General features: G+C 46.8%; 1 protein-coding gene across 2 annotated transcripts in view; it reads right to left on the bottom strand.

Moving 5' to 3' along the window:
• LOC147609213 (Golgi apparatus membrane protein tvp38-like) overlaps positions 1-24,286 on the bottom strand; it is a 47,718-nt gene extending 23,432 nt beyond the window's left edge. Inside the window, exon 1 of one of the 2 annotated variants that reach the window (XM_086787886.1) lies at positions 24,072-24,286. The gene's annotated coding sequence lies outside the window, so the exon portion shown is untranslated. Of the gene's footprint in view, positions 1-23,925; positions 23,996-24,071 lie in introns of those variants that run through there. The other variant, XM_086787887.1, reaches the window with a different exon arrangement.
• Positions 24,287-25,719: the final 1,433 nt, after the last annotated feature.

Here is a 25,719-nt window from a genome sequence, read left to right as displayed (position 1 = left end):
CAGAACGGGCCCACTATGAATTTGTGGTCATGCCATTTGGTTTGACGAACGCCCCAGCTACATTTAACCGCATGATGATGCATATTTCCGGGATTTGATTGGAAAGTGTGTTCATATTTATGGACGACATACTCATATTTTCAGCTACAGTTGAGCAGCATGACATTGATGTGGAGAAAGTCCTTAAGTTGCTGGAAAGCAACGAGCTCTATGACATATGTCAATGAAAAGAAGTCAGAATTTTATCTGTTCCAGGTGCATTACTTGGGATATATAATTAGTACTGAAGGCATTCGACTTGATCCGGCTAAAGTGGTCGAGATTGTTAACTGGGAAGTACCTCAGACAGCTTATGACATTAGATCATTTGTGGGTATATGCCAGGCATATTCCACCCACATAGACAAGTTTTCGTATCTCTCGGGAGATCTCACCGATCTGCTAAAGGGAGTGGAAACAAGAAGGCAAAAGATTCGAATGACTCCACGAGCGTTGGAGGCATTCCAGAACCTCAAGGTGGCTTTATCAGAAGTGCCTTGTTTAGCCCTTGCCTCGTGGGACGAACCATTTCAAGTGATCACCGATGCGAGTAATATCGCAATTGGAGGTGTATTGCAACAGAATCGTCATCCAGTAGCTTACATGTCTCGTAAGTTACTGCCCGCCGAAAAGAACTACTCAGTCTATGATCGTAAACTCCTAGCAGTTATACAGGCCTTGAAACATTGGAAACATTTCCTGTATGGCCGTGACTTCGCGGTTCGCACTGACCATCAGGCATTCCGCTGGATTCAGACGATGCCAAGTGCACAGTGGAGTGATCGACAACACCCCTGGAGTCAGATATTCCAGCAGTTCGGTGCTATGATTGAGTACCTTCCAGGAAAGACCAATCTAGTGGCCGATACTTTGAGCAGGAAGGGACAAGTGTCTACGATTCAGACCACTAGACTTGACCTTGTTGGTACAGGTTTAGAGGACATGAAGCACACGTACGTGGATTCCGAGGAATTCGGTACTCAGTGAGAACAGGCATTGGATGCCATAGGACCATGCCATTTTCTGATACGCGATGGTTGGCTTTTCTACAAAGGCCGACTATGTGTCAGGAAGTCATTTCGGGTAGCTCTTCTCCATGATGCCCATGACGCCATTACAAGTGGTCACAGGGGCATGAATTCGACTCTGGAGAAATTAGAACGGCAATACTATTGGCCAAAGATGAGACGTGATGTGTTTACATATGTACAACGCTGTGACATTTGTCAAAAGGTGAAAGCTCCTCGTGGAAAGAAGATAGGGTTGTTACAGCCCTTGCCAATTCCTAAGGGTCCTTTCCACGACATTTCGATGGACTTTGTCACAAATCTGCCTCCCAGTCCGAGTAAGCGTAATACGCAGTGCTTAACTATTGTTGATAGGTTTAGCAAATTTGTTATGCTTATTCCTTGCAGGGCCAATGTGACTGCCGAGGATGTTGCCCAGATATTCATTCGGCATTGGTACCCGATTGGCGGGATTCCTAGAACCATAGTGTCAGACCGCGATGCCAAGTTTACCAGTCATTTTTGGAGAACATTGTTTGATAATTTTGGTACTAAGCTGAATTTTTCCAGTGCATTCCACCCACAGACAGATGGCCAGACAGAGATATACAACCAGTTGGCCTTTGATGTGCTGAAGTGTTATGTCCACGATCAGCAAGGTAAGTGGGAGTCGTTTTTGCCTTTAGTTCAAGCTCTTTTGAATGCCTCTTTTTCTTCAACTATTGGCAGGACTCCATATGAGGCAGCGTTTGGAAGACCTTTCTAGTCATTGTTAACCAGGACTTTGTCTTAAGTACCGGAGGCGAACAGAGTGACGGAGTCTTACCAGGAGATTTTAGAGTCAGTAAAGGACAGATTGGCTAAAGCACAAGAGGCCTATACTCGACAAGCCAATAAAGACCGAAGGGATATGAAGTTTTCGGAAGGAGATTGGGTTTATCTTCAGATTATGAAGCAAAGACTGAAACAGGTGAGCAAGCGATGCCCAAAATTGTCTTTCAGGAGCTTCGGACCTTTTCCCATCCGGAAAAAGATTAAGGAGGTATCTATGCAGTTAAAGCTACCTCCGAGTTGGACTATGCACGATGTATTTCATGTCAGTTGGTTAAAGCCATATGCAGGTCCACCCCCTTCAGCGGTCAAAGACGAAGCGGAACCAGACATTGTGGATGAAGCAGAATCCAGAACAGATCCTTCTGCACCGTTTCAAGCATGGCTCAGGCCGACGACTACGACAGTTCCTCACGAAGTTTCAGGACCGAGGAACTCATGAAGCGGTATGGCTCCACAAAGAGTTTTTCAAAGACTATCCGGCGTTTTTGACGGATTATTTGGAGGCTATGCAGCTTCCGTCAAGTTAAGCAGAAGGGGATGTCACGTGCATCCCGCACTTGGATGCCACGTAGACATTTCTGTACAGAAGGTGCAGGACCTGGGATGGTGAACTGGTCCCATGTGAGCCTAGTCCAAGACGAGTCAGCTAGGGATCCATCTCAACCGTCCGAGGTCAAGTGTGCATTTTGTGCCTCACCTCACCCTTGAAGAGCATGGCAGACAATGGTTTTATTGTGACTCCACCAGGCATATTGGAAAGGACTATCCATAGAATATGGAGGAGTAGAATAGTAAGAGCAAGAAAACGAACAAGGAGTTTGTCTCCAGCAAGCAATCACACAATGACACTCGCAACATCTCCTCCCTCTCACTCCCACTAGTGCCACAGCTACTCTTCACTTGACCCGGTGGTCTCACAGGATCTCAATAGTGTTGAGATATCGAGCTCATCCAGTGAAGCGGTGAACACTGATGACCTGCCTGGGGGATAGGACCCACACTTACACCACTGGCATGGTTGGTGAGATCTTGGGTGATATGCGGCCAGTGGGATTACAGGCTGTGTGACAGCCATTCTAGAGACTGGCATAGTTATAGCGCCAGCTCATTTAGTTGGGTTCACACTATAGAGAACCCTTGTATGTATTTGGTTGAGTACCTTCATATTGTGTGTACTCTTATCTTTGTATATGGTGTGTTGAGTGTTGAGTGAAGAAGAAGATTTTCAGCCTCTCACCTTGTGTGTTCTCTATTAGGGTTTTGTGAGTGTGTGTGTGCTTGCAAGAGCTCAAGCTCTCTTCCCCCCTGCATCTTTTCATGGTATCAGAGCCAAGTTCATGCTAAGGACTGAGCTGCAAGCAAGAGAACCACAGGAAGCGGTACGAGGGTAAGAGCTTCAACTACTCTTCCCTATTTGTGTTGGTGACTACACCCTTCGGGAGCTCTACGGGAGGCACCGGCAAACGATCTCTGATTGAGGAGCTTTCTTCGCGGGAGTAAAGCTATAGGACAACTATGTTGTCCTATCGGACAAAAAATTTTCTGGGCCGAACACACGTTTCGGGCACGTCTGGACCTCCGTTTTTCAGAAAGCAGGCGATTTCGAGCACTGCGGATAAGTCATCGATTCTCTGCAGAACTTTGTTTTAAGAACTGCAGTATGTATGCATATTGAAGTCACTGGTTGTGACATTTGAGAGTACTACAGTACCGCTGCAAAAAATACAGCAGTTTGTGCAGGACAAACCAAAGTGCTGTTTCTGGTAAATTTGTGTGTCTGGCAAGATGTCAAATGATGGCATAACCCAGATTGTGGCTGAGAAGCTTGATAAGAACAACTTCCATGCTTGGAGGTTCAGGTTAACGAATTTCCTGATGGGAAAGGGCTATTGGGACTACATAGAAGGTGAGCATGAAGAGGCACCGGAGATACCGGCGGACATAAATCCGACTGCTGCAAATGTGAAAGAGTTTAAAGAATGGAACCAAGGAGCCAGGAAAGTTATGTATTGGCTCTTCATTAGTATACAGGACACCATGATTGGGCACATTCAGGATTCCAAGTCCCCCAAGGAGGCGTGGGACACCTTGGTAAAACTCTATGAAACAAATACCAAGGCACGTAAGATACAGTTGAAGAATGAACTTCACACTGTGGAGAAAAAAAGCATGTCTGTGAATGACTATGTATTGAAGATAAAGAGTATTGTGGAATCCCTTGCATCTATTGGTGTGTCAGTAGATGATGATGATAAGGTGGAAGTCTGTCTACGTGGTCTCAGGCCACAATACAAGGCGTTCAAGACGTCTATTTAGACTCGGGAAAATATTCCCAACTTTACAGATTTGGTGTCTATGCTGATTATAGAAGAGAAGATCTTGGGTGAAGACCAACAGTCTTCACAAAACAAAAACAGTTCAGAGCAACAGGCTTTCTACACAAGTTCAGGAAGAGGACGAGGTAGAGGAGGCCGTGGACGCGGTCAAGGAGGTGGCCGAACAGGTAATCAAAATTATGGTCAGCAGCAGCAACAACAACAGTCCCAGAATACACAACAACATCAACAACACACAGGTGGAAGAGGCAAATTCAGAGGCGAAGGGAGTCAAAGAGGACGTGGAAATTGGCAAAGGCAATATAATGATGCACGTGAATGCTTTTATTGTGGTAAGCCTCGACATGTGCAGGCAGAATGTTATAAGAAGCAAGCTGACATGCAAAATGGGAAAGTGCAGCAGAACAACTATGCATCCTCAAGCAGAAACAATGAGGATAATGAAAGGTTGTTTGTTATGCAGCATGTCATTAATGCCATGTATGAAAATGTTGAAGCAGCACAAAAAGATGATGTATGGTATGTGGATTCAGGTGCTTTGAACCACATGACAAGTCATGGGGAGTGGTTCAAGGAGATGAAAAACCTTGAACGACCAGGTTTTGTGGAAACAGGGGATCACACTGCTCATCCAATTGCCCATGTTGGAGATGTGCCATTGTCTATGCAGGATGGCAAAGTGAAGTACCTTGCAGATGTACTTCACGTTCCGAACATAACAAAGAATCTGGTTTCAGTCGGCCAGATGATTGAGCAGGGTTTACAGGTTCGGTTTAACCCTGATGGTTGTTATGTTGAAGATTTTAAAGACAAGTGCAGGTTGGTTGCAAAAGGCAACAGAGTGGGCAGAATGTTTACGTTGAATGTAGACATGCCTGAAATGAGTGCTGCGATGTTTGCAAATGGTTCAGGAATTGTTGCAGACACAGACATTTGGCATAAAAGAATTGGACATGTGACTGTGCAGAGAATAAAGTCTATGCAGACTAAAGGAATTGTGACAGGGCTGCCAAAGTTTAAAGTGGAAGGTATGCAGAGAATATGTGAAGCATGCCAATTTGGAAAGCAAACAAAGCATGTATTTCCACATAACAGATATGTGAGCAGAAATGCACTAGATGTTGTGCATTCAGATGTATGGGGTCCTACGAAGACCATGTCTATAAGAGACTGCAGGTATTATGTGACATTCATTGATGACCACACAAGGAAAGTGTGGGTATATTTCATGAAGGAGACAGATGGAGGGGGAGAGTACTTCTCCAATGAGTACTCTGAATTTTTGAAGAAGAATGGTATTCGGAGACAGTTTACATGCAGATACACTCCGCAGCAAAATGGAGTTGCTGAGCGAAAAAACAGGCACATTGCTGAGATTGCGCGAGCATTGATGGAAGAGAAGAATATGCCGCATAGCTATTGGACTGAGGCTGTTTCTACAGCAGTATACATCATGAACAGGACTCCAACTGCAGCCATACATGATGTAACTCCAGAGGAGAGGTTTACTGGCAGAAAACCTGATTTGTCTCATCTGAAAGTCTTTGGATGCATTGCATATGTGCATGTGCCAGATGAGCTGAGAACTAAGCTGGATCCAAAAGCTGAAAAATGTGTGTTTATTGGATATTCCCTTGAGCAAAAGGGATACAGGTGTTATAACCCTGCTACACGTGAGTTGAGGATAAGCAAGGATGTTGTCTTTGATGAGATGAGCAGCTGGTATGCTGCTGAAAAAGAAGCTGTTGGGGCTGATGTGAGTGGAAGTGTGGTTGCACAGAATGCAGGTCAGCAATCACCGTCTTTGAGTGGACCAGGAGAGTCCTCATCTAGTGGATCTGTTGATAGACCATGGAGTGGCAGGCTGCATCATAATACCAATCCTGCAAATGTGATTAGTACATCACGTAAAGGAAAAGAGAAAGTGGTTGAGCCCCTTGGTATGCCTGACATTTCTGCAGGGCATTCTCATGTTGATAGAGAGTCTAGTGGCTCAGAGATGAGCCTTGATGAGGAGCTTGGGATCCCAGCTATGAGAACACCTGGTGTAAAGAAGACTATGAAAGCCATGAATGAAAAGCTGCGAAGATCTGGGATATTGAAAAATCCTGTGCAGAGGTTTACCTATGATGGTTATGTGGCATATCACTATGCATATATGGCAAAGGTTGTGCAGGTTATAGAGCCCACATGCATTGATGAGGCTGTTGGAAATGTGTGTTGGGATAAAGCTATGGATGAGGAGATGGATGCACTATATGGAAATGAAACTTGGGATTTAGTGCAATTGCCTGAAGGCAAGAAAGCCATTGGATGCAAGTGGGTGTACAAAGTAAAACATAACAGTGATGGAAGCATAAACAGGTATAAGGCTAGATTGGTAGTCAAAGGGTATGCGCAGACACATGACATTGATTATGAGGAAACTTTCAACCCAGTTGCCAAGATGGCAACAGTGAGAGTTGTGATAGCAGTGGCTGCGTCAAAGCAATGGTCTTTACATCAGATGGATGTAAAGACTGCATTCTTGCATAGGGATTTGCAAGAAGAGGTGTATATGTTGCAGCCACCTGGTTATGAGGATGTGAGTCACCCCGAGCATGTTTGCAGGTTGAAGAAAGCCTTGTATGGCTTAAAACAAGCACCAAGAGCATGGTCTGACAAGATTTCTGAATATCTTATCACTATTGGCTTTCATGTAGCCAATGCAGATTTCTCGCTGTATGTGAGACATGGTGATAGAGGAGTTGTGCTTGTTGTCATCTATGTAGATGACTTGATCATTACGGAGGACCATGATGCAGAGATCTTTGATGTAAAGATCTTGCTTAGACAGAAGTTTGAGATGAAGGATCTGGGGGAGCTCAGATATTTCTTGGGCATTGAGGTGATTAGGTCACCACATGGTATTGGATTACTACAGAGACAGTATGGCTTGGACATGTTATCCAAGTATGGTATGACAGGCTGTAAGCCTATTTCCGTACCATTGGATCAGAATGGCAAGTTGAGTGCAGATTCAGGAGAGATTTTGGAGGATCCTACTATGTATAGACGCATAGTAGGAAGTTTGATCTACATGACGATCACCAGACCAGATTTGAGCTATGCTGTTGGGTTGGTGAGTCAATTTATGCAGGTTCCACGGAAACGGCATTTGGATGCATTGAGACGCATACTGAGGTATGTGAGGTCTACTTTGCATTGTGGACTATTTTATGAGACTGGGACAGAGATATGTGTACATGGGTACACAGATGCTGATTGGGCTGGTAGTATCTCAGATAGAAGATCTACTAGTGGCTTCATGTTTTCTTTGGGGAGTGCTGCTGTGACTTGGAGCAGCAAGAAGCAGCCTACGGTTGCTCTATCGAGTACAGAGGCCGAGTACAGAGGAGCTGCTATGCCTCTGTACAGAGGCCGAGTACAGAGGAGCTGCTATGATAGAAGATCTACTAGTGGCTTCATGTTTTCTTTGGGGAGTGCTGCTGTGACTTGGAGCAGCAAGAAGCAGCCTACGGTTGCTCTATCCAGTACAGAGGCCGAGTACAGATGTGAGGTAGCTTGGTTGAGAAAGCTACTTGCAGATTTGGATCTATCAGTGGATAGACAAGTTGTCATTTTCTGTGACAACATTAGCAGTATACACTTGGCCAGGAACCCAGTTTTTCATGCTCGCACGAAGCATATAGAGGTCCACTACCATTTTGTCAGAGAGAAGGTCTTGGCAGGAGACCTTGACCTTGTTTATGTCAGCACAGAGGATCAGGTAGCTGACATCTTTACCAAAGCATTGGGTACAGAGAAGCTCCGCAGATTCAGGGCTTCGTTTGGTGTACATGAGATGGAGTTGAGCTCGAGGAGAAGTATTGAGATATCGAGCTCATCCAGTGAGGCGGTAGACACTGATGACCCGCCTGGGGGATAGGCCCCACACTTACACCACTGGCATGGTTGGTGAGATCTTAGGTGATATGCGGCCAGTGAGATGACAGGCTGTGTGACAGCCATTCTAGAGACTGGCATAGTTATAACGCCAACTCATTTAGTTGGGTTCACACTATAGAGAACCCTTGTATGTATTTGGTTGAGTACCTTCATATTATGTGTACTCTGATCTTTGTATATGGTGTGTTGAGTGTTGAGTGTTGAGTGTTGAGTGTTGAGTGAAGAAGAAGATTTTCAGCCTCTCACCTTGTGTGTTCTCTATTAGGGTTTTGTGAGTGTGTGTGTGCTTGCAAGAGCTCAAGCTCTCTTCCCCCCTGCATCTTTTCAAATAGTCCAAGGCCAGTGGACCCAAGTAACTACAAGACTATCGTGATTGGCCACACAATAGCCAAGATCTATACTAGAGGACATGATGAGCTCTATGGCAGAGAGGATGGGAAACAGGCTTCAGAAGAAACTTCTCTACGTTGGACCATATCTTTACTTTACGACCTATCATAGAGGAGGCAAGGTCACGGAAGAGACATCTGTATTGTTGCTTTGTGGATTCTGCAAAGCCTTTGACTCCATCCCCCCTGCCGCCCCCCCCCCCCCCCCCCCCCCCCCCCCCCCCCCCATCCTCTTTGATAGGACACCAGCTCTGTTTCCCACATGAGATGATATGGAGTGTGATGGCACTATATGAGGCAGACAGTCCTTGGCCAAGTACATGCACCCTGGGGACTCTCGGGAGATACATGTAGTATATTGGGTTAAGCAAGGCTGTCCACCACTCTCACCTATATAAGGCAGCACTCGGCGGTGTACGTGCACCCTGTGGACTCTAGATATAATGCAGATTTGCAAATCAGCTATGGAGAGATGTGTGGCACTCATCAGGAGCTTCGTAATGATATATAGGATGCATAGGACATTTTCATTAAGTAGAACTCTATTCCAGTTTTAATGTATGGGCATGTATAAGTGACTTTAGGACATTTATTAGGTGTGAACACTTTTATCAGCCATGAAGAGGTACTTGCATTAACCTCTCTAACATATGCAATTTGTGATCGTGTATTCCATGTAAGAAATCTATGGTATTTTCTCTCTGTCAACAATTCAATTGCAGATTTCATGCTTCAATGATGTTCAAGTGTCAATCTCAACTTTAGACATTAAAGTGGTATCAGAGCGTTGTTCTGGTTGGGCCTGTGGGAGAAGCACTGCGAGAGAAGAAATCGAAGAGGCCTTTGGCAGAAGGAGACGTATTCAGCCCAATGTAAGAGCGATCAGATGGCCGACTACAGCATGCAGAAGATGTTGTGATGCTGGTCGTGAGAAAGAGAGAGGTGTATACAAGCCTACAGGCGGAGCACTCACACATGCAAAGAAGGGCAACGCAAGGCGGCTTCCACATGGAGGGTGCAGGTTCGTAGGCTGGCGCAGATGAGAGAGGCACCGGTTCATGAAGAAGGCGTAGGCTGCTGCGTGGCTGGTCATGAGAAAAGGAGTGCATCATAGTTGGAATGCAAATCAGTTGGATATCAAGATTGCCTTCTTAAATGGTTACTTGCATAAGAGGAGAAGAGGTTGACAGTTTGCACATGGCGACGGGGTCGAACAAGCAAGACGAGAAGACGACGTAGGTGTTTTCCGAAAAAAAAAAAACACCAGATGTTTTTTTTCTAACATTAAACTTATAAGGTTTGATAACCTTAGTTATGAGTAGAGACGGCCACTGGGAGGGGGAAAAAAAGGGTGAACATGGACAAAGTTTAATAAGGTGAGAACACAGTTTTTTTTTAATGTGCCTGGCTGTCCAAACTTTAATGAAGTGTGGACCTGCAAACCTGCAAAACAAACAGAGAGCAAGTTTTTGAGCTTTTCCTCGCCAGAAAACCAAGGAAAATCGGGTTTTCACACAAGGTTTCCACTCCAGCCCTCTGGAATGGAGGTCTGCATAGCTTGGGTGACGACAAGAGTCCTCTCCCCCAGTTAGACGCATGATTGAGCACAATCCTGGGGTTTGGAGATGGGTAATAAGGAAAAAAGAATCCCTCAAGAGCAAGCCCGGATAAACAGGCATGTGGATCTCTATATATTCCGCCCATACCGGTCTCAAGTTTGGCATGAGACCGTAGCCCTTCTTAAGTACATTGCCGGTAGGATACTTCACCTTGCTCCCTTGTCTCAATAAACAAACTTGTGAAGATGGGTGAGAAGATGGATGCCTTGGTGTTGCTGGGACAGCAGCAAATTGGATGGCAAAAATTATCAAATATGTAAGTTTAAGATGGTGAATTTTCTGGACTTAAAGGACCTATGGGAAATTACCATGGATTCGGAGAAAAGACCTCTTACCTCCTATGGGAAATTACCATGGATTCGGAGAAAAGTCATATAGAAGGAAGAAACATGAAGCCAAAGAGGGATCACCCCTTGATGATGAGGAGTTGACACCCAAAGAGAAGGAGAAGCTTGCAACCAAAGAGGCTGAGCTAGTTGTGCATGTTCAGCATGTCAGTCCAAGACCACATCATTCCACACATAAGTGGTGCCGATTCCCCAACGGAGGCATGGAATACCATCCTCAGCATGTATGAAGCAAAAATACGACAAGGTTGCTTTACTTGAAGCAAAAGATTCACAATTTGGGGTTGAAAGAGCACGAGTCAGTGGCATCTTTCTTGACAAGCCTCAAAGAGGTGTGTGATGAGTTGCATGGGATAGGTGATCAAGTGGATGATGTGGATATGGTGAGCATAGTGTTGAAGGCACTTCTTCCAAGCTATCAAAGCTTGCAGACAGATTTATTGGTTTGGAAAACTACTCCATCATTTGAAGAGCTTTCAGGTATCATAGATGACCTGGAAAGGAACAGTAGGAGGGTTGAGGAGATCAAGAGGAGTGGCGGTTTTATTTAGAACACACTTACAGCCCATGGTTAGCATAGTCAAGAGGGATGTGGAGACCCGCTACGTGTAGGTGCGGTTGCAGATTACAACCTCACGATGCATCTATGTGGCAATATGCTATTTTGTCCCAGATTCTTCACGATATGCCCCACAGGAGCGGAGGGAGTCTCCATACACAGCTCTCTCTGAGGATATCACTACTAGGCGAGGTCCTCTTACTTGGGGACTTCAATGCTAGGACCAAGAGTGAGCAGATACAGATGTATGATTTTGAGGACCGTATCAGGTTGCAGATGATAGACCAGAATGGCACAGGGCTACAACGGATCTCACAGGACCATGGAGCCATCACTTTTTATGGGAGATGCCTCCTACAGCTTGGCTCACGCCACAACCTCACCATCTATAATGGGATGGCACGGTGGCATGCATCAAGAGGGCTTACTAGTTTTCCTTACAGAGGGGCACCAACACAATCGATTATCCTATGGGATGGCACGGTGGCATGCATCAAGAGGGCTTACTAGTTTTCCTTACAGAGGGGCACCAACACAATCGATTATCCTATGGGATCGTCGGAACTAGCCTCATTGATACCTAACTTTACCATGCCCGCTTGGTGCTGACCACAGCTACCTCACCTTCACCCTCATCTACACATCACCTACCCCACCACAGGCACTGCCCATTAGTGCGCTGAGCTCAGACTCAAGTATAGATCCATAGAGCTTTGCCAAGATATGATCGTTCATGATGGTTCTGTAGTTATTAGGATCCATGGCGTCTCCTGCCTTATGGATAGGCCCAATAATGTGTGATGACTAGGTGGGGGGAAAGCCCTCCGAGAGGGCCTTATTAAACATATGGGCTAGGAGGGGTGCCAAGGTGTCACCTGCAAAAGTGAGGTGCTCAGCCATAAGCCCCTCGTGATCCTATGATCAGCCGTTTTGAAGCCCGTATAGCCTTCACACCATGTCTCCTGTGAAGGTGGATGTGGTGGGACATGCGTGAGGTGGATGTGGGAGGGGGGGTTGGTGGGGTATGTGGTATAACACATGTGCATATGAGTGCCAGATGTGTGGGTGTGATGGGGGTGGGCAAGTGAGATTTCCAGATCCTACGCCAAGCCTCTTCAGAATTCCCGCTCAGGAAGAGTTGGTACAAGTCCTCATGCTGTTTACAACAATGTGCTCGTTTCTTGCGGCGGCAGGTAAGGTGCCGGTTAGTCCGGTCAGCTTCACGCTTCTCGATTGGGCCGGTAGCTAACTCACGAAAGAGACGTGCAAGTGTGATACAACATTCGTCGTCATACCAACAAGTCTGAGGCATGGTACTTGTGCAGGCTTTGGCAGTGGACTGGCGGTGGGTGTGTGGAAAATTGTCGATGGCAGATGTGTGGATGATTGTTGTGAGCTGTGAGGTGAGGGTGGTGAGGGGTGCAGATGGGTCTACATCCAAGAGATGACGGTAGAGCTGATTCGCATAGATAACAGGTCATTGCTGCTGCCACCAGCTGCCCCCAGCACCTGGCTCCTGCCAACAGAACTGCCATTTGTTTTCTACCGACTCTGCACTATCTACGCCAGCGCTGCTTGTCCCCTGCATCGCCAGTTCCACCTGGAGCCAGCTGCCGCCTCTGAACCGTCTATGCCACCTTTGCTTTCTGACAGCTGCCGCCAGTCAAGACAGCCAGTGCCACTGACCAGTGCCAGCCTTCGCCGCTGGCCAGCACCATTATCTATGCGCCACTCAGTGTTTGCTGCGACCACCGCCATACAGGCTTATGTGCGCCACCTACGCTCTCTCAGGCTGTTTGTATACATCTAGGAGCTCCACAAGGTCGATCCATGCATACAGGGTCTCCCCAGGGCTGGTCGCCTTCTACCAGCGGGTTTTCAAGGCTGATCATTTGCAAGGAAAGCACACGTGCTGATCGTTGATATCTGAGGCTCCCGGGCTGAAAAGCATCCTTCTTACATGCTGTTTTTTGACTGAAGCACTGACCCACAGGGCTGGACAGAGCTGTAAACAGCTGCTTATGGTAGCGTGCACACCTACATAGGTTGGTCACATGTTTGTACAAGTTTCCAAACATCATCCTTGATTCTATGGGCTACCCAGGTACTGAAAACAGGGAATACAAGGCTGGACAGTAGGTATATAAGAAAAGCAACGAGGTTTATCGAGTGCTTTTATGGTGCTTTCCATCCCAGAACTTATATAGGGGTTGCCAGCTATTGGACAAGTGGATTAAGAGATGTTTTGGACAATTTGGTCATGGAAAGCAGGTTGCTTTTGTGGACCAAGGGTGTTTTCCATATCCACATGTTACTTCGGAGAGTCGTCTCGGACTTGTGAAATCCAATGTAGAGATCCTAACTGTACTATCTCTTCATCGTTGTCAGCAAACGTAAGTTCGCATTGACAAAGACAAGGTCGTTTGCTTTTATGTTCCCAAACGATTGTGCTTCTTAGTGTGGATATTGCTAAAGGAGCTCCATAGTCTCTTTACCGCTGAAGAAGAATAAGTTTGACCTAAAATCCGAATAGCCAAGTTTTGAAGCTCTCGAGCATCTGTCGTAGTCTTCCCACCACGTCACAATGCCTACTTTGAACCTGCATAAGGCAAGCACAACATAATAAATCATAAGCACATTGCATGTCTATGCATAAAAGTGATGCATATTAGCCTTAAGGAGCTATGATTACCTATCTGCCTAAGCATCAGCCAATCGAAACAATCTCTCCTTCAAGCGGTAGCTTGCGAGCTGGTTTTTCACTGCTCGACGTTTTTCAAAAGGATCCATCTTGGCCAACCAGCAACTAGCTCTTTATCTGATACCAAGTTGAAGGACTTATGCTGGAACTCAGGATCCAACATGTAAGCTGCAGAATGAAGTGCAGAGTAGTATTGGTTCCATCTTGCTACTGCTAGCTCCTCACTATCTTTCTTGAATTGTGCAAACTCCTCCTCCTCCTCCTCATCCTGTGCATCTGTCTGAATAGATCGGATGTTTTCAACCATCCAATCCATAGCCTCATAAATTTTGCCAATGTATGGCACATCTAAATCCACCAGCCTTAACAAGTTTACAATGGGTAGACATAGAGTATAAGCCTACACCATGCATAGCCTACACATAGGCATGTGTATGCATAACATATGCATATGGATGGCTATCCATACACATAGACATGTATAGCCTATGCATAGGGATTGTATAGGGATGGCTATGCATAGCTATGGCTATGTGCATAGGCCATGCTATAGAATTTGCAATGTTGTAGCATGGCCTATGCATGGATGGGAGGTTGCAAGATGAGGGTACTCACTTTCGTTCACTCTCTCTAAAATTGGGACATCCACGCATCTCGGGCGAAGTACTCGATCGTGATCGAGTCGTGAATTAAAACACGACACGTGCCTCCCAAGCCTAAAGCGAAATATCTCGAACGAGCTCAAGGCTAATTCAGAGAGATCTGTCATGGAAAGAAGGTTGATGTAACTTGGACTTGGATTTGAACTTGGACTTGGACTTGGACTTGAACTTTGACTTGGACTGGAACTTGGACTTGAACTTGGATTTGGACTTGGATCTTGAACTTGGATCTGGACTTGGATTCGGATATTGGATCTGGTGCTAGCCCAGTGAGAGATTCTTGTGGGTCATTCCCGTGGTGTGCTTGGCATCAGAGATCTCGTGCCTCGACATTGACATCAACTTGGACATACTACATCGGCATATTTGTTTGCTTTTGTATTCATTGATGTATTGATCATGGCTAGCATGCCCGTGGATTGTTCCTAAATAAATTCCTGAAAGGGGGCAGGACCTGTCCCCACTCAGTGAGGTGTACTGTGCAAAATTCCCTAACCCCTTCCCCTACCGGGGGTCAGCTCCATAGGTTGTATGATGATGGTCCCACTTTGTATTATATGGCTCGGATTTGACATTCTCAGCTCATAGCTCTCTTTGTTTTCTTTTGTACCACGATGAGATTGCATGGACATCACTTTTGGTCTCATAGACGCACTAGGTCTTTTGAAGACGTTTAATATAACTTTCTTTCTCTCTCTCCCCCTCTCTCTATATCTCTATCCCTCGGATACGTGGTTGAGTCTGTCACGGCACGTCCCGCTAGGCCTACAACCGCTATACAATGAGATCAGGGGTGGTTCCATTGCCTCTTCGGAGACGGATTTGGACCACTTTCTAGGATCATGGATTTCCCAGACCAAGAGATGCCTAGGGCTCTTCCTTCTAGAGCTCCACAGACACAAGGAGTCCTTATTGCGGCCCAAACCAATTGCACCCGCCCAAGGACCAACACAGAGAACTCTCATTGACTTCTTCTAGACTAGAGCTCCAAGAGCAGATCTGCCCACTACACTCGACCTCCAAGTTGATGCACAAGCCCGGCCGAGAGGAGTGACACTAGACAGAGCCAATCGAGCTATGCAGAGCTCGACGCCCCTAACCCCGTGACCCCTGCCCACACTCGCGTCACCACAAGAGGATCAGAGCCATCATTTCCCACCACCACAAGACTTTCTCCTATTGGCTCAACTTAACTACATTGGGTTGCATGATGCAACGCCCTATGCGGGATATTTTAGGGTGATGTGAGAGCTTGATGCTCTTTGTATTGGGATCAGCTTTGGCATTTCAGCTCTTGTTCCTTTCTTTTATTTTTAGTACCCATGATGATGTATTCCATGGACATGATGTAACATTTTGGTCTCATAGGTCATTTTGTATTCCGGATGCTCCCTACTGATGTATTGTAGGGCTAGATACTTACCTTCAATCCTTTCGTTTCTTTTCCAGATAGTGTATCAGATGTCATATGGTTGTAACTTTGGTCTCATAGGTCACTTTGGCCTTTTGAAGACGTTAATATAACATTTCATTTCTCTCTCTTGTTAGAGGACAAGTACAAAGAGCTCTCACCGATTTCTTCCAGACCAGAGTGACGAGAGCTGATTCACCCGCTACACCGAACCTTCAGGCTAGGCGAGAGGAGTGATACTAGACAGAGCTATTGAGCTATGCAGAGCCCAGCGCCCTCAACCTCGTAGTCTCCGCCCATGCCCGCGTCATTATAGAAGAATCAGAGCCATCATCTCCCACCACCACAAGACTTTCTCCCACTGCCCAGCTTTACTACATTGGGTGCCATGTTGCAACTGTCAGAATATGCAGCTTGGGTAGACAAGAGCAAGTAGACTGCAGAAAATAATCAGCACAAGAAACACAGAGAGATGTGTGTAAACTCTTCTCTATACACAAGATCCCGAAGATACTGAATGAGAAAGTGGAGGAGGATGGGGGGGCAATATATACAAGCCCATGAGGGCAGTCGGCCAGCACTAGAAAGGGCCGTCCTCTGTGGTCCACTCGGAGGGTAGCTCCGTGACACCTGACTCCCGAAGGGTGTCCATCAACCACCTAGGTACTCGAACAGATCGTGGAGCCTCCTGTGGTCACAGGGGCTCAACTCCAGCTGCGGGCTCAACCTCCTGTGATGACTGAGGTGGATCAACTGGAGTGGTAGACTGGGAATCATCATCAGACTCTGGATCTCCAAGAAGTGGCGGCTCCTCGACAGTGGATGCTGGAACATGCTCGTCAAAGACCACATCCCGGCTGACAACAATCTTGTTCCTCTCTGGATCATACAACCTGTATCCCTTGGAAAGAGAGTTATACCCCACAAATACCAGCTTGCGGGACTTGGAGTCAAGCTTCCCCCTCTGCTTCTTCGGAATATGTACATACGCGTCACTCCCAAAGACACGGAAGTGCGAGACATCGGGTTTCCTGCCAAAATATGCCTCAAATGGAGTCATATGGGATACATAAGTCGTCGGAGAGCGGTTAATGGTATGGACAGCTGTTGCCACAGCCTCACCCCAAAGTGGACGAGGAAGATCACGATGCTCCAGCATAGTCCTCGCCATCTCCACCACAGTCCTGTTCTTACGTTCAACAACTCCATTCTCCGAAGGCGATCCGGTATTGGCCAATTCCCTCTTGATGCCATGATCTGCACAAAACCGAAAGAATACAGTCGAGGAGAATTCCCCTCCTTTGTCAGCCCTGAGAGTCTTGACCTGAAATCCAGACTCTTTCTCCACCATCACGTGCCAATCCTTGAACCGAGCAAAAGCCTGGTCCTTCTGTGAAAGAAAGTAGACCCACGTGAATCTGGTACAATCATCAACAAGCAGCATGAAGTAGAGAGATCCTCCCAAGGATGGTATCTGCTGTGGTCCACACAAGTCAGTGTGAATCAACTCCAAAGGTTTTGAAGCCCGCCTGGAAGCCTGCTTCGGAAAGGATTCCCTGTGCTGCTTACCACGTATGCAAGAACTGCAGCGTCCTTGCCTACTACCAACATCTGGCAAGCCAACCACCATCTGGTCCCGGAAGGCGCGCCGCAAAGCATCCACATTTAAGTGTCCAAAACGAAAGTGCCACAAATCTCCGACCTGAGAGCCTGTCAGTGAGGAGAGTGCAGAGAGCTTGTAGATGCCGTTCTCCACACCGCCTTCCCAAACAACTTTGCCTGTCTCACGGTCCCTTAGAGCAATTGAATGCTCCTCAAATTCCACCCGAAAGCCAGTCTTGCATACCTCATGCACTGACAAAAGATGAAAGCCCAGAGCAGGGACATAAAGAACACGGAAAGCATGCTTGCCCCCCTTGCCGTCGGGAATGATCTCCATCCGGCCCTCACTATGAATCGGAATAGTGGAGTTATCGCCAATAAAGATACGACCTGACTGCCGTTTCAGATCCAGGAAGAAGTCACGGGATGGAGTCATGTGCCTGGAAGCACCACTGTCAAGAATCCATTCCCGAGTATCCTTTGCGGTGAAGCCAACTGCCTCCTCGCTCGAAGACGACGAATCATCGGAGTCCACCATCTCCAAGTGCACAAATGCCGGGGTCTTCGCAGCTGAGGCTGAGGACTCAGCACTCTTCCCTGTCCGCTTAGGGCACTTCCTCCAGTAGTGGCCTTTCTCGCCACAATCATTACACGATCTTTCGGCCTTCAGCTTCTCTCGTTCTGGATCAGGCTTCTTCTCGGAAGACTTATCTGGAGAAGCCTTCTCTTTGCCCTTGTTGGTATTACGGTCTTTCGACCGTTGGCCAGTTAAGGCCTCCGAACCTTCCCTGTCCGCTTAGGGCACTTCCTCCAGTAGTGGCCTTTCTCGCCACAATCATTACACGATCTTTCGGCCTTCAGCTTCTCTCGTTCTGGATCAGGCTTCTTCTCAGAAGACTTATCTGGAGAAGCCTTCTCTTGGACTCAGCACTCTTCCCTGTCCGCTTAGGGCACTTCCTCCAGTAGTGGCCTTTCTCGCCACAATCATTACACGATCTTTCGGCCTTCAGCTTCTCTCGTTCTGGATCAGGCTTCTTCTCGGAAGACTTATCTGGAGAAGCCTTCTCTTTGCCCTTGTTGGTATTACGGTCTTTCGACCGTTGGCCAGTTAAGGCCTCCGAACCTCCACCGTGAGGAGGGTTCGTGAAACGTTCCTCCTGGTCCAGGACCATTGGCACAAGCTCCTCCCAAGTAATGGTGCTGAGCCTGCCACTCGTGATCAACGAGGAATAGAAAGCGAAATACTGACCAGGCAAGTGGGAAAGTAACGTGATGGCCATATCTTCGGACGATATCTCTTTCCCAGCTTGAAGGACTTCCTGCTGAAGGGCCTGCAGCTTGTTAATGTGTTCCCGCATCGTCGAAGACTTTGCAAGGTTCATAACCCGCATCTGCACTTCCAAGGATATCCGCTTCATGGGTGACACCCTGTTGTACAAAGAAGCCAAGTGCTCCCATATGCCTCTCGCCAGCGTCATGTGCTTCACATGGTTGATCACCTGTGCTGTGCAATTGAGGAATATAAACGACCGGACCCTGGCGTTGACACGGTCCCACATTTGTGCCTGTGCCTCTCGGTCCTTCCTCGTCGATAATAACTCCCCTTCCTCAGCTTCCGGCCTTGGCACCCCTTTGATAATAAAATCAGCAAGATCATATGACTCCAGAACTGACTCCATCATGACCTTCCAGATGCCATAATTGGACCCGTCCAACTGCCGATCCACTGGGAACGTGGGGAGAGTCGGAATCTTCACGTGCTTCTTTGCCATCTCGAGTAAATCCGCCATCTCGGAGTAACCTGAAAGGGTGGGTGGGTGGGAAAAATCTGAAAATCAGAAAATATGCAAGTGGCTGTCCAGCCCTTTGCCCGCCTTCCTCTTGCACCTTCACTTCCCGTTCAGCCCAAAACAGTCCACCGATCCGCAACCTGTTGCTCCCCCTCTTGCTCAGAAAAACGCCCAAGATCTCCTAGAGCCTAGGGCTCTGATACCATGTCAGAATATGCAGCGGAAATGATATCCAAACTTGGGTAGACAAGAGCAAGTAGACTGCAGAAAATAATCAGCACAAGAAACACAGAGAGATGTGTGTAAACTCTTCTCTATACACAAGATCCCGAAGATACTGAATGAGAAAGTGGAGGAGGATGGGGGGCAATATATACAAGCCCATGAGGGCAGTCGGCCAGCACTAGAAAGGGCCCACGACTGAGCAAAATCCCACGACTGCTAAATATAGCAGTCGGCCAGCATCAGATGCCCCACGCCTGGACAGAACAAGTCGGCCAGCACTCCTACAGCCCACGACTGATACAGATGCAATCGGCCAGCTTCAGAGTGCTCCTGGCATCAACTGGCAGCCCTCCAGCCACTAGGGAAAAAATGGGAAAAATAGGGAAAAAATACGGGGAGTGTGGAAAAATGATATACGAGCGGGCACACCCACAACAGAGGCCCTGGTGTATACAAATAGACAAGAGATGACTTCTAACAGCAACGTCCTATGTGGGATATTTTAGGGTGATATGAGGGCTGGACACTGTTTGTTTTGGGATTAGATCTGACATTTCAACTCTTATTACTTTCTTTGATTTTTATTTTTAGTACCCATGATGATGTATTTCATGGACATGATGTAACCTTTTGGTCTCATAGGTCATTTTGGCCTTTTGTAGATGTTAATACAACTCTTGGTCTTGTTATCTATAATGGGATGTCCTAATGACCCTCCTCCGACGCCCTCAACTCCTTCCCTTACTCAAAAGCTACCGCCATCGTGGATTACTTGATGAGATCTCGGCTTTGGTAAGCCTTCTCCCTGACTTCTCCATCCCACCACCCCCCTTTGTTGAAGCTGACCGTTGCCTACCTCTCTTTCACTCTTACTTGCACATCACTTGTCCCCTGCCCACTACACACAAGTCCATTTTGATCACAAGCTTGACCGTGTTTACTCCGACCATATCTATCGCCAACTCCAAGATGTGGATCCTGTTGTCCCCCTACCTGCCCTCACATCATGGCTCGCCACCATTCTCCACACATCTGCCACCACTTCTTTCATCTGTGCACAGCAGTCTACCACCAAGCCACCTTGCGGTTCCATGCCCCATAACTATTGGTATGATGATGAATTCCGAGCCACACGCTCCCGTCTTAAGCATGAGGTACGGATTGGGCAAATCACAAAGCAGCAACAGATTTCTCAACGCCTCACCCAATGCAAGAAACGGGAGTCCTACGCTCAAAAAGAGAATGAAGTATACTGACACTTCTTAGGGCCGAACTACAAAGAGGCCCGGAGGAAACTCCGAGAACATTGGCCCCCCGCACCTATCACCTACTCAGACACATGGCACTCCTATGCACGCTCCCTCTATCATATCCCCCATCAGCCACCTCTACCCCCACCCACCACCTCCACCGGGGCATGGTTCTCAAGACTCAAGGCCATCCACCATAGACTACGTAATGGGGGCGGGCCCAGGATCACAAGGGACTCACTGCCGAGTACATCTCACATGCCCATGATACCCTGGCACCCCTACTAGCCTACATGTTCAATAGAGCCCTTTGTGAAGGATTTCCACCCTCTCGGTCCACTAACACCATCACCCCCATCCACGTGATCCTAATAACTACTAGATGATCATGATTGGCCACACATTGGCCAAACTCTATGGATCAATGCTAGAGGTGGGGCTCAATTCATTTGCAAAGAGACAGGGATGCAGAGCCTTAGGACCAACAGAGCAAGCTTTCCAAGGAGCTACTCCACCCTTGGACCACATCTTCACCTTCCGTGCCATCATCGAGGAGAGTAGAGCACGACATCATCGAGGAGAGTAGAGCACGACATCAAAGGATTTACTATTACTTTGTGTATTTTTGCAAAGCTTTTGATATTGTACCCCAAGCCCACCTCCTAGAAGATCTCCAGGAGATAGAAGTCCCATATCTTACATGGTTAGAAGTATTATCGCCCTCTATGAGTTTGTCCCCAAATGAATGAGACCCTAGGAGGTACATCGCAAGAGTTTTCCAGCACTATTGGGGCCAAATTGGGCTGCCCTCTTTTTGGCCTCTACATTGATGAGATCTCCAACTTCATTGACGGATTAGGCGGGGCTAGTCCCACACTAGCAGGCATATTGATCCCCTTACTACTTTATGCCGATGACATCATCCTCCTTTGTGATTCAGCCGAGGGGCTTCAAAGGCATGTGGTGCCTTACAGGACTTTTGCACTCAGTGTGACCTCAATGTTAACCCTGGTAAAACCTAATGGTCTTCAATACCTCCCGCCCGTTCACATCCAGATTGAGCTTCACATACAAAGGCGATGTTGTGGAGATTGTCTCATCCTATGTCTACCGCGGCACATGCCAAACTTCAAAGTGAAATGGGGATATGCACCCTTGAGTTGACTTGAGCGACAGTGCTTCCAGGCACATTTCCAGGAGCCTAGGACAAAGGGTTAGCTTTTTGACACCCTCATCACACTAGCCTTGATGTATGGAGCAGCCTTCTGGTGGCCAAATTTATCTGATGAGGATTGGCAGCGAGGTGAGAGGCCAAAATCATGATGTTCTCCTATATGATCCGCAGCAAACCATCAATTCCACACTAGATTATCCACGCAGAGTTTGCTACAACCCTGATGGTAGTGGATGCACTCTTCCAAACAATCACATATCTCCATTGCATCAGTCACATGGATCCCCATAGGTACCTCAGGCTTGCCCTAGAGCCCTCGAGCAGCTAGCACTCGAGGGCCACCCTTGAGTATGCTATGCGTGAGTTTCCACTTGGTTCTCAGGATATGGGTTGTGCATGGACCGCCTCCCACCCCTTTAGTACAGTTTGGACTCCCCTTTTCTCCAACTCTCTCATGAGCACACCAACCGGATTATCCGGTTAGATCTTCTCAGCCTCTACACCCATTGCACATGGATCACACCTTCGGAGCTCCCACCGAAGATGCACTTCTGCAGAGATCACTTCCTCACGCGCTCACTGAGGATGGATTCATCCAACAACCGGGCTACTTAAGTGTTCACATGTCCCATGCCATGCAAATTGCGATTGGCCAGATACAGGTTCCATCCCACTGCCTCAAAGTTGAGACAGGAAGGGCTAAGCATGTCTTCAGAGCCAGGGAGCTCATATGGAGACCCAAGGAGGGGAGGATCTGCCAATTATGCCACACTGAGGTTAGACAGAGGAGCAATACATATGTCGTTGCCTAGTATACTACGAGATCCGTGGGAGGTTTCACTGTTTGTTCCATGAGGCATTTGGCCCATTGACTTCCCGAACCGGCGTTGCTACCTAGGGCTCTTCCTGCTCGAGCTCCGTAGACACAAGGACACAGCTTCGGCCCCAACCCCTCCCTCGCCAGCCAACCATCACCAGTTTCTCACGGACCCAAGAGGAGGACACCCATACAATGGACCCACCTCCGACTACTCTATAGACCCACCTTGCCCGAGAGGAGTTACCTCGGACTGGGGCTCAACATTCCAGCCTACCCAATGCCCTCAGCCCCTTGGATGATCCCCTCGTCAGCTCCAGATCCAAGACATGCTCCATCGCCATCGAGCTACCTTTCCACGTGATGTAGCTAAGGGAGACCTCCCGGCCATACTCATTAGCTACATGCTTTTTATTTTGGAGAGTGGTATACGATCTAATGGGGGCTAATGCTCCTCTCATGTTTCGTGCTCCTTGTATTCCATGATGAGATTTCCATGCACAAGATACGAAACCTAAATTTTAGGGAAAGCACTTTCTGAAAGGTAAGTGTACATCTTACTTGGGGTGTTTCAATATGAATTCCCCTCTTACAAGTTTTCAACCGACAATCTCCGAGATGGAGGCAAACGCTAAGCAAAGGATTTGATCACACCACCTGTCATGTGCATCATAGATGCCATGGACATTCTCAGGGCTAGATCCAGAAAAGGCAACCAGATAAAGAGTATGAACCAGAATGTAGGAGCTTCAGGTGTAGCATCTGAGGTGGACATGGAGCAGGACTTGGAGCAAGGCATGGAAGAAGCAGTCGGCTGGTTCCAGAAAGGACTGTCGGTTGACATCAGCAAGGCAAGGAAAAGGGGGTGTCCGCTGCCCATAGCCATGGTCGGCTGAACCAGCACATAGGGACAGCAGCAGGCGCATCAAGAACATGAAGCAAATCTAGTCGGGTTGCATTAAAAGGATTTTAATGAACTTGTAACTCACCAGTTCCCCATGTAGTCCAAGGGCTATAAATAGCCCCCCTTGCTCTATGTTGTAGTCATTCAATCCCACTAGGGGTTTGGATCATTAGAGGTCCCATAGGGGACAGATTTTTGTGTTAACCACCTTTTTATGAAGGCAGCCCATGGCTGCAGACATGTACCCTTTTTGTACCATAGATTATACTGAAATTCCAGCACTTCCCTCTCTCTCTACTCTCCCTCTATACCTGCGTTTTTGCATCAGAAGGTTCTCAAGAGTGTTTAGGGCTGAAAGAAGCTACCCAGAGCTTCTGCCTGTTACACCACCATCGCTATCTTTTACAAAACAATGGGAGAAAGAAAAAAAAACAAGCTAATTCAGATAGCAAGGTACCTGAGCTGCATAGAACACTAAGAAACGATTGACGCCGAAAACGTGTTGGATAAGGCTCTTGATCAGACTGCGGACAGCTTGAACAGAAGAATGCTGAGGTGCTGGTTGGGCGCCTGGTGCTAGAGCTTTACGACATAAGAGAAAGAAAGAAAGCCGTGAATGCCTTGAATTTTGAAATCGAAGGCAGCGAAGAAAATCAGCGCTCTTTTCGTTTGATTTACTGGCTGCGCGACTACGAACGACGAACGGACCGGTCTTTTCACATGTGGGCGGCCGTCACAACGAATCTTCAATGGGATGACGGGCGGCTCAGCCTCACCTATAGTTTGGTAGCCTCATAAATTTACAATGTAATTCTCAAAACTTGGCCTTTTTTTATGAGGCTCATTCAATGCTTGCTTTAAATCGGAGGTGGTCCTAAAATCAAGGGAGATGATTAGGCAGAGATTAAGTGAAGCCATGGGCTGATGACCATATAGTCATTATCTTGTCATTTAACTAATTATTTTTCTCAACATGGATTATGCCAAAATAAGGAGCCTAATCCATTACTATCCACCCTAATCACTCACAACTTGCAAATTTCAATTCACGTAAGCATAAATATCTACATCAACATAGAAACTGCTACTAGATGGATGTCGTAAATGAGTGTCTATCAAATAAGAAAGCATCATGCTCATGTATGATGATTGGTGCATCCTACATATAACCATAAAGAATAGGAAAATCGGCATCATGTAGGCATAAAGCCTCTTCAGAAGCCTCATCATAAAGTATATTTTGAACCATCATAATCCATAAGAATATCTACATCAAACATAAACCGTATGGAACAAGATCGTAAGCATCATCATGCTCATCCACCATAAGAACAAGATTTGGAATAGCATCATCAGCATCTATAAGAATATCTCGAACATAAGACTCATTGTGGATATGTCCAATAGGCATAAAAAACTAGATCCTAGTTGGGGGATCTTAAGTTGCTAATGCCTTCTTGGGTTTTTTGTTTGCATTTGTTTATCCATTAGAAGAGCTTATACAAGGGTCTAGCATATATTGGCATACAAGAAGTTACCCTACGTGCCTTATGAGTCTTTGCACCCCCTTGTATATTTGATTGGTGGTAGCAACTCTAAGATCATGTGGATCTTGTTCTCATCTATATGAAGATGTTGTTCTAGGAGACAATGTGTCTAAGGATGACACCATATTTAACTTAGAATTGACATTTGAGTGGGTTTAATGAAATACGGTAGAGTCTGCATATCTCAAAAACTAGCCTAAGATAAGTGAGATTCATCTTCCACTTTGAGCTCACATATAGGTCATCGATAAATATCTCTAGGATCTTCCAAAGAAGGGCTATATACACATCAAGGGTTGGAAGGTGGCGGGCAAGCCAATGGCATGACATGGTATGTGTAGCTTCCCTATTCCGTAGTAACAAATGTTTTTTATACTAGCTGGCTAGGTCAATTACACTTGGTAATAGCTAGAGAAGCCACCCAAGAAGTTGTAAGCTTTTGCTCCACGAACTCTTTCAAGCTCATGGTCCGTGTGTAAGGTGAGGAGTGATGATTACAAACTATGGGCAACATTAACCTTTTTGAGCTTTGTTACTCCTTTTTTATACCTCCTTGAG

Source organism: Cibotium barometz, chromosome 51, assembly GCF_041138505.1.
Source record: "Cibotium barometz isolate CiBa-2024 chromosome 51, ASM4113850v1, whole genome shotgun sequence".
Lineage (NCBI taxonomy): Eukaryota > Viridiplantae > Streptophyta > Polypodiopsida > Cyatheales > Cibotiaceae > Cibotium > Cibotium barometz.
This window is presented reverse-complemented; position numbering and strand designations above follow the sequence as displayed.